Source organism: Poecilia reticulata, linkage group LG10, assembly GCF_000633615.1.
Source record: "Poecilia reticulata strain Guanapo linkage group LG10, Guppy_female_1.0+MT, whole genome shotgun sequence".
Lineage (NCBI taxonomy): Eukaryota > Metazoa > Chordata > Actinopteri > Cyprinodontiformes > Poeciliidae > Poecilia > Poecilia reticulata.
In genome coordinates, this window is record NC_024340.1 from 31,260,488 (window position 1) to 31,270,115 (window position 9,628).

General features: G+C 42.3%; 1 protein-coding gene and 1 long non-coding RNA gene across 7 annotated transcripts in view; one reads left to right on the forward strand and one right to left on the reverse strand.

Moving 5' to 3' along the window:
• LOC103471817 (uncharacterized) overlaps positions 1-2,441 on the reverse strand; it is a 3,560-nt gene extending 1,119 nt beyond the window's left edge. Inside the window, exons 1-2 of one of the 2 annotated variants that reach the window (XR_001777018.1) lie at positions 2,278-2,441; positions 1,996-2,166 (exon numbers count right to left, since the gene is read on the reverse strand). This is a non-coding gene — a long non-coding RNA (uncharacterized LOC103471817). Of the gene's footprint in view, positions 1-1,995; positions 2,199-2,277 lie in introns of both variants that reach the window. The other variant, XR_001777017.1, reaches the window with a different exon arrangement.
• The window catches only part of lingo2 (leucine rich repeat and Ig domain containing 2), a 197,955-nt gene that overhangs the window by 125,710 nt on the left and 62,617 nt on the right, over positions 1-9,628 (forward strand). The window lies entirely within an intron of this gene.

Genomic DNA, 9,628 nt, shown 5'->3' on the forward strand with positions numbered 1-9,628 from the left:
CACACACACACACACACACGCACACACACGCACACACACACACACGCACAGAGACAACTAAAACCAGCGTAGCGAGCCCATCAACCTAACCCTATGTTCCTGAACTGTGATGGAAGCTGGAGGACCCAGAGAGAAACCAGGCTGGGATTTGAACCCAGAACCTTCATTTCACAGCCAACTGGAAACTTGTGTCCCAAATTAAATACACAAATGTCGTCATTCTGAGCAGGACATGAACATTTCTTTAAATAAATAAGACATGAGTGTTCAGACCATAGATCATGCAGCATTCAGCTTCTATGCACCACACATCTAAAACAAACTTCCAGGAAACTGCAAAACAGCCGAAACACTGAGTTCCTTTAAATCCAGACTAAAACCAGCTTAGAGCTGCTTTTGAAACAGAATCATTGAGAAACGAACGACGTCATGTGACTAAATGTAACGTTCCAGTTACCGATGGTCGTCTCGTCTCTCTGTAGAGATTAAAGTTAAACATTTATATTGTGATGACTGCCGTGATATTTAATAACTTTTACAGCTTGGCGTCTTTAAAGCAATTAATTCAGCATAAAGTTTTTGATTTTGAAGGAAACCACATTGCATTGTGGGATTGTGTTGGTTGAAATAAACCGTCTCCACCAGCAGCTCCTCTTCCTGAAACGCTTTCCGCTGTGGACGAACTCATCAATTCACTGGGAAATTTATGATGCAGGTAGCGCATAAGAGGACATTTTATGTGTTCATTTGGGAGTGGAAATGGCCGTGAGTGATAGGCTGAGTGAGGGAGAGTTATTTTAATGCCTGACTGAAGGTGATCCTGACCTCTCATGTGGGCTGCAGAGATGGTTAAACGCCTTCCAGTGCAGCATAAGTATACACAGAAGGTTCAGTGGCTCTGAGGGGTCATTACCCCAAGGAAATGAGCAGCAGCAGCAGCAGCGCCAGGCCATTACCGCTTTGTTGGTACAGGTGATTATGACTGGCTCATACCATAAAAATAATGCAGTCCGCCCATCCTTAGCTATATTTACACAGTTCCACAACAAGGTGTCTGCTCTACTTCAAGATATGAGGCTCGACTAATTTGAGTATAAAATCCAAAAGGCAAACAAGCCCAGAGAGACGAACGTTAAATCTATTCCTGTCGTGGGTTTGATGGACAAACACAACAAAAGTTTAAATGCAACGCAGTGAAAGTAGAAATGAAAGAGAGGCGACCCTCTAGTCTACGCAGCAACACATGAGCAAATGTGGCATTTAGAAAGAAGCAATAAATAAGAGAAGGCGACGCAAACTGGGATGCAGAGGGGTGTGAAGAAATTGGCCATTTGTCAGCCTGGATAAGGTCACTATCTAACTTTCCAAAACCCGGTAATTGACTGCAGCCGGGCGCTGGAGCTAATATTAGCTCAAATGAAAAGCTGCAGAATAATAATGGTGCCCAAAGCTTTTTATTTAATTTACAAACAACAAAATTCAGCTGAGCAATCATAATAAGGCATTAAACATCAAAGAGCAACACATTAGAAAGGAAATGACTTCAGCTGCGTTTAGTCCAGGCACCAATGGAAGCTAACCTGTTAGCAGGCTCACCTACATTATATTATTATGTCTTTTAATCTGATGTTGGTTTTTAGACTAATTGAAATTAAATGTTATGATTATGCAAAAAAAAATCAGTTTTAAAAAAAATCATTAGCTAAAATTTCATCAGTCTCTCAAAAATATAGAATTTTTGTCAAAAATGACCTTCTATGAATGTTTAACCTTAATCTCTGCAGGTGAGACAAAGTCTGGGTTTAAATAGTTTCTGATATTTTAATGAGTCAATTAGAGTTTTACCAAAAGCTTCAACCTTCATGTAGAGCATTAAGAGTTGAGGTCAGAGTTTAGTGCTGCTCGTTTTGTTACAGTGTGAAGTAATTATCACTTATTCTACAGACAGAACTGAAGCGCTGGACTTTATTCAATAAACAGCAGAAATCTCCTCACCTGAATGGTGAATATCACTAAACATGGAGCTGCAGCGTCTGGACCTTCATGAAACAACTGGAAACATGAAGTGACCTGAGAGGCTCATGAACAGCTGAGGGGGAAAACTGACGTTTTGACTTTCAGCAGAGATTCTTCATTAGGAAAATCCTCAAACTTCCTGTCAGGTTTCTGTAGGTCAGTCACAGAAAAACTACAAAAAACTGCAAAAATATCACAAATAACTATATAAACCAGGTGTTTGGTGGGTTATTATATATGATGTAATATTCAGTATTTGACCTGATGGATGAACTTCATGCTGACAGAAATTGAAGCTCACAGAGTGGCTGGAAAACTGGAATAAAGAGAAAATATTAATCATAATCAATACCAGCAATATTCAGGTTGCACATTTTTTAAATTATTCAACACAGCTGCACATTTCTTTGAATCTGAATATGCTGTTTTTATAACTGCACAGTGTTTTCTTATGCTGTACATTTTCCCTGTACTGCCATTCTTACTTCTGTTTAAATGCATATTTATAGTTTTACATATCTTTGACTTGCCTGCCACTTTGCTGAATATTTCTACCGTCACTTTGATGTTTTCCTCACTTTTAGCCAAACAGTAATATTTTCATAAGGTGTAAGAGGCCAGCAGGCCGAGTTCCTCTGTGCTGAAGAAATCCCGGCTCAGCAGAGCAGAACTGCTCGGCCGGGTCACAGATTGAACCGTCTGCCTGAAGAGCAGAAACAAACCCTGACCCCTAGTGGTGGGGCTGTCACATCAACTCTATGTTTGAATTATCTGTGTAAAGGATAAATGCTGAAACAGGAAACCTGTCAGTGAAAACAGCTGGTTCCTCTGGTGACTCTTCCTGGTGGTTTTGGGTCTCCGGCTCCCCCCCCCTCCCTCCCCGACACAGAACCAACTTCCTGTCTGTTGGTTCTGCAGGTTCCAGACTGAATTAAATCGATGTGTCAACACTTCCTTTCAGTCAGAGGGAGTAAAGCATGTTTCCTGCATGTTTCCCTGCTGAATGCAGAGCCCAGGTTTCTGTGCCGATCCTGCAGCTGCAGCAGTCTGACTCTGTTTTAGATAAAAGAGAATCAAAGCGGAGAAAATTACATTTTTATAAATAAAATGATTCTGAAAGAGGCGAGTCTCATAAAACATCCCGGTTCTGTTTTGACTGACATCCAGGCGGTATTTTAAAGCTTTCAGTCGGTTTCTTGGCGTTTTGGATGTTAAACATTGACCTTATTTTATCCACATTTACATTGTAAGATCTGTTCCTGCTGGGTTATCTCTGCCTTTGCATCAGCACTGGGGGTTTGTGACTTTCTGTGACACATTAAGCTCATTTGACAGAGCAGAGAAAAGAAAAAGACGTCCTGTCATTTTTTTCAGGGCACCAAAATGCCAAGTGAGTGAGTTCCCTGTTGATCAGAGTCTTTATAGGAAAGATCAAGTTTGGATAAAAACGTCAGATGATGGAGTCACTGATGACAGGAACAAACTCAGCCAGAGGGAAATGATTCGAGGTTCAACTGGGTTTTCTCAACCAGTTTGGATCCATCATAAATTCCTGTGAAACCAGCTTCCATCAGATTTCACCTAATTGGAGAATAAAATCATTTAATCTGAGTCTAACTGCAGGAGGTTGTGGATCAAAGCATGTTTATATGTGAGAGTGGCCTAGTCAAAGGCCAGACCTACCCAACTGAGACTGTCTGGCTGTTTCTGAGTTGATGTTCCTGGACGGTGCACATCCTCTCTGACTGCAGCTGAAGGTTTGTCTTCAAATTAAATGTTCAGTAAATCCAGTTCTCAATATTCTGACTTTTATCTTTAAAGTCTCCACAAAAATCTCAACAAAATAAGTGAAAGTTTGTTGATTATAAAGGGAAAAAACTCACTTTTTTTATTCTTGTTCCTTGTTGTCAGTATTTTGTCATAATCGCAGCATGAAAACATTTCCTGTTTGGTTTATGTGGTTGGATTATCCACCACTGTCGTCTCGTCCAGCCTGTGCAGTAGATGAGCTTCCAGGTTCTCCTCCTGCAGAACCTGGGCTCTGCGGTTCTGATGGTGCTGCCGGGTTCAGTTCTGCTGCGGCTGTCAGACTCGCTGTCGTTTCTGTAAGCACTCCCGGCTGCACCGTGTCGCCCTGCAGGACTTCAAAATCTGAGCGCTGCTCCGTTCTCAGGAGGATGATCTGCCATGACGCCAGACATCAAGCTCTTCATGGCACCTTTTATCTCCAAACTGTCGGTTTAGACCCGTTTTAATTATTTTAGAAGCTCGCCGTCTTTCCTGGGAGGAAAATAAAGGCTGCCAACGTTTTTCTGTCTTCCTGCTGAGCTGCTCTGAACCTTCAACCTGTTCTCAGGTCAAACTTCATGCAGACGGCAAGAACATTTTGAGGTGATTCTGAGTTTAAATGTCTCCTTCAAACAGAAACTTTCATGTTTTTTTTGTCATAAGTTCACATGAAGGTTTCTATTATTGTGTCTTTTGATACAGAAGTCGTTTTTTTTTACGTTCCCACCCTCATGTCAGCTCAAATGATGAATGGCCTGATTAAACATGGACATTAAACACAATTAGCGAGCTTGAGTAGTTTTAAACTCTAAAAAAGCTTGTATGACACATCGCTGTGTGCGCCTGTCATGGAGGATCTCGCTCAGATCGGTGGATTTGGCTGTTTGATTGCTGAACAGATGGCTGATGTAAGAGAAGCATCTTGAGGCTACATGTAAAGAAGGAGAAATTCACAAACTCACATGAACTCAGAGTCACTTTGGCTGCAGCAGAGAGCAGATCTCTTCCTGCCCAGCGGTCAGAGCCGCCGCCTCGCTCACATACTGAACAATTAGACGACTTATCAGGACCTCGGTCCACATATGTCGCTTTAAATACAGCAACCAAGATGAGTCTGATAAAAACAATCTGCTGTAAATTCTTGAAATGTGAGTCAGTGGTTTGTCCCTGCAGGCACATCACCGGGCTACTTAAAAATTTCACTTTGATTAAAGCTGATTGGCTTTTTGTCAATATCTGCAGATCATCGCCTTTTCACTAAAATTCATTTTAGTTGAAAGGTTTTTGTCACCAACACAAATTCGTGCCGAAAGTGCCGTTTCTGACCGAGTCTGGACGTTACCATGGAAACGGACTTTTTCGCATATTGTTAAAGTTCATCCACACAAGTTTTACTGAGATGATTTTTGATAGATCAACGGAATTGGTGTAAATGTTGGTTTTAAGTTTTATGTATGTTTTATGTTTAATTTTCACGTCTTTGTGATTCGATGCTGTAGAGAACAAACTTCCTCTGCAGGTTCTGCACAAAGACCCGAGTTCAAGGCTTTAAAAGGCAATGTCACGTTTCTGTTAGGTCATGTTTAATTAATACAGCATTTCTATAGCAACCAGAAAAGCACGAGTTAGCTCCTCCCTCACTATGTTGAAATTACTTTTAACTTAAGCCATAAAAATTCCCATAACTTCCTTGGAAGGATCCCAGTTGGGAATTCCCCAACATAACGTCACAGAAAGATTCTGGACTTCTGCTATGACTTTAACTAAACCAAAAGTTGTTTTTATTATCAGGTAAAGTGACGTGTCTGTCTGATTCTGGAGTAAAGTGACGTGACGGTGATCCGGTTCCCCCCAACCAGAGCGTCTGGTCCACCTCAGAAGGAGACATGGAATAATAAAAATGACCCTGAAGATTAGATTTATTTAGTTTGGGTAAAACCAGCTGGTAGGAAAGCGACGTCCTCCTCGGTGCCAGCTGAGCGCTGAGGCGAGTTTCACTCTGTGACTCCGGCCTAATAAAGAAGGATAATGTTGATGACATGGCAACGTGCTTTGCTGGATTTCACGTAATTGGACACAGGAGGGGCTGACAGGCAATTACATGGGATGAAAAGTGATAATAAAACTAATACAAAGAGGATCTTCAGATATGCATTGACGTGTCCGGAGAATTGTAACAGCCCAGCATTCCTGAATGGAGATTGAAGGCTTCCAGCATCCAACCCATGATTCATATCTTGATAATGCGGCTCAAACTGATATTGTGCTGACAGCAGGAAGACGTGTGTGCCAGTTAAAGTAGTTTGAGCGAATCCGGTGACAAAGCAATATTTTATTTTATTTATCTTATTCCTCCTGCTTTTCATCGCTGCTATTCATTACGGCTATGACGGCTCCCGCCGCCGTGTGTGTTGAAATGTGGGGAACGTTCCGCTCGACGTTTCCATTCATTGTGAAGAGAAATCCTATGGAGAGGAGAGGAAAACTCAGCGAGGCAAACATGTTTCATGTCCTCCTGCATTGATTCAAGAATAATTAGCTGCAGCCGAGCCGACGTGCATCGGGCAGGACGCTACCTGACACCTGACATTTCTAGTGAATTAAATGATTGGAGTCCGCAGTAATCTATAATGACGCAGACAAGCTGCTTCTTTAAAAGCGTTTCGCCGCAGATCGTCCTCTGGTCAGAGCAGGATTCACAGCCAGCAGAGCTGCAGCTGACCGTCTGTCCAGGTTTCTCCCGCTTCTGAAAGCAGCTCAACGTTTCCACGTATTTCACTGGGACAGGACAGAAGTCTGCAACCTTTCCAACCCAGAGCCTTTTCACCCTCCGTCCGTACAGAAAACTCTTCCAAAGCTGCACGTCTTACCTGACCTTTCAAACAAGACCATTTTTTACTTTTAAGAAATGTCTGTGTGCAGTGGTGTTTTTTATAAAAAGAGGAAAAAAAACTTTCTGCTTTTATGTTTAAAAAAAAAAACTGCATTTTTGTAAAATAATTATATTTTCATCTTTGTGATGTTGAAACTTGTGGAACATGATGTTCGTCTATCTGCATTTGTGTTTTTAGGATAAAAACCATGATTAATATTAAAGTTTTGCTAATCGATACATTTCCTTCTACAGGCCTTTGAAATTTAAGAAAAATAATTTCCAGCAACACAACCAATACAGCCAGAGATATTATGAATGGTTTCGATCAAACACCATTCATGTTAGAATGGCCTAGTCAAAGTCCAGACGTCAATCTGGCCGACAACTTTTTTTTTCCAGTCTGACCGAATTTGAAAAGCACTGTGGGTAAAACGTTCATCCTGTGGGCGAGACGAACTCCATCAGACTTTCAGGTGGAAATGGAATCCAGGTGCAGGCCACACTTTTCAGATGTATTTCTTGGTTGCATCATGTAAACATGGGGGCTGTGATTGCTCCTACACGAGGCTGTGTTTCTGTGCGGCTGTAATTGACGCGCTCGGCCCATTTTAAAACAAACAGCCGCTTGTCTCGGCTCGTCGTTTGTTTCTCACGGAGCGGCTGATTAAAGTTTGACCCTCACCACCGTCTCGTTTAGCTGTGATTTATTACCAAACACTCTGAGCTGTTTGTGAAGCTCCACCTCCAGTCTGAGAGGAAACGACACGGAGAAACGTGGCTTTCTGCTTCTTCTAACAATCAGAACAGCGTGATGAGTTCTGCTTGTTGGCAGCGGCGACACAAATCCGCCACCTGAAGATGAAAACCTTCAGCAGCGTTTTCCTCCGCGTGCGTATTTCTGGGAGAGGAAATGGGGGAGGAAGCGGGTCCAGCTCGACCCGGTCCCGGTGTTGTTGTTGATCCGCCTGTTTCCTGCAGGATTGAGCGTATTGTCTGCAGGGTTATCAGGAATCCTCATGAACTGGCTGCCAATGCAAACTGTGATGATGTTCCCCTGCAGCCCAAATGGAAACGTTAAACCCTGAAACCCGTCGGAGCGACGGGCGGCCCGCAGCCAGAACCTCATTCTGATGGTGATTTCTGTTGTTTATCAGCTGGCAGGCCGCCGCTTCATCTTTACCTTCTTAACTTTCTTCAGTAACGTTAATGTTGCCTTATGTGGAGCACATGTTACCAATAAATTATCGTTTTGCCTGAATCTTCCAACAGGCTTCAAACTGGAGTTATGGGAAAAATATTAATATGGCTCCTAGTTTCAGTTATTAATCAGAATTAAGATAAATTGTCACTTTAACAGATTTGAAAGCTAAAGATTAATTTCAAACTAATCCAATTGGAGGATATTTCCACTGGAAACAAAACATTTGTCTTTGTTGTTTTAATTTTATTCTCAGAGTAAATAATCCAAACCAGACTAGAACGGCCATTTGGTACTTTCTTAAAAAATCAATCAATCAAATTATTGCCTGTTTAGTTTATTAATCAAATAATTTTTTATTTTAATTTAGAGAAATGTAATTCTTGTCTCCCACATGGACTTTTATCTTCACGGTTTTGGCCGAATCTTTGGACGGCACCAGTTTCTGTCCGCTAACAGAACATTGCGAGCTGAAGCAGAACCTCCTGTGACTTTGTGCCGCCTGGTGATGGAGCAGCTGATCAGGCCTGGCTGGTCGTGTGTTTACGCCTCTTTTCTCTCAGGAGAAACGTGTCTGTGTTCTGATGGGCGAACATCTGCATCCATCCTTCTGTCATTGTCCAAATAAAAACCTGTTTCTCAGAGGGAATCTTGGTTAGTCGGAGGATTTCAGAGGAACTGAACCTGCACATCGTTCTGCATGTCTGCAGTTTAACCATATGAATGAGGATGAGGAGGAGCGGGCTGATGAAGACGGTGGCTTTGACAGAGACGAGGCCTTTTGGCAGGAAGGCTTGTTGGAGCTGCAGAGATGAGTCAGAAAGCAGAGGTCCTTGTTGTTCTGAGTCCAGTCTGTTTTCATCTCGTCTTATTTCGAATCAAAGGAAGAAACATCTGCAGCAGTAGAAGTCTGTCTGACATTTTCCTCTCTGAATGCTCTGCCGTGATGTCACCGTCCGAGTGACCCAATCAGCCACTGTTACCGAGATTCATCAGATTTATGGACAGGGAACTTGGCATCATGTGTCGCTTTCTGAATATCTGCATTGATTATTCAAGGAAAAAGTCCTGATTCCTTATGAAACAGGAAAACCTTCCTCTGTTTCCCAGAGCCTGAAGTCCTGGAGCAGAGCGACAGGAAGTCCCGCCTCTTTCCTCCTCCAGATAAAACCCCAGCATGATGTAAACGTATCCAGCAGACTTCACCAGCTTTAATCTGAAACATTATCTGTGGATATTTTTTGTAGAAATGATCATATTGGTGTATTTTAGCTTAAACATAAAAAATGAATGTAAGAGAAACGATTGTGATGCTGCCACAAAAACTTTACTGGTTAATATTTATTCATATTTATATCACAAGGGGCTGCAGTAACCCTAACAGGAAAAAAATCATAAAATGCCAAACAGATTTAGAAAAACTGCAGTTAGAATATTACAGCATGAATAAACAGTAAAACTACAAACACAGAAACTCTAAAAACTCCCACAAGGAGTTTAAACTACAAAATCAGCAGGAAAAGGTGCAAAGCTGCAACCCACAGTGATTAATCAGAGAGCATCAGTCTGTGGACGAGCCGGACGCTGCAGCCGTTCTGCATGTGCTACAGATTGCAGGCGGTTAATATTTCAGTGCTGGAAGCTGCGCTTGGTGACAGCAGAGCTGGATCAGGTTAGCAGTGATGCTGCTGCTGCTGGAGCTGCTGCTGCTGCTGCTGGAGCTGCTGCTGCTGCTGCTGGAGCTGCTGCTG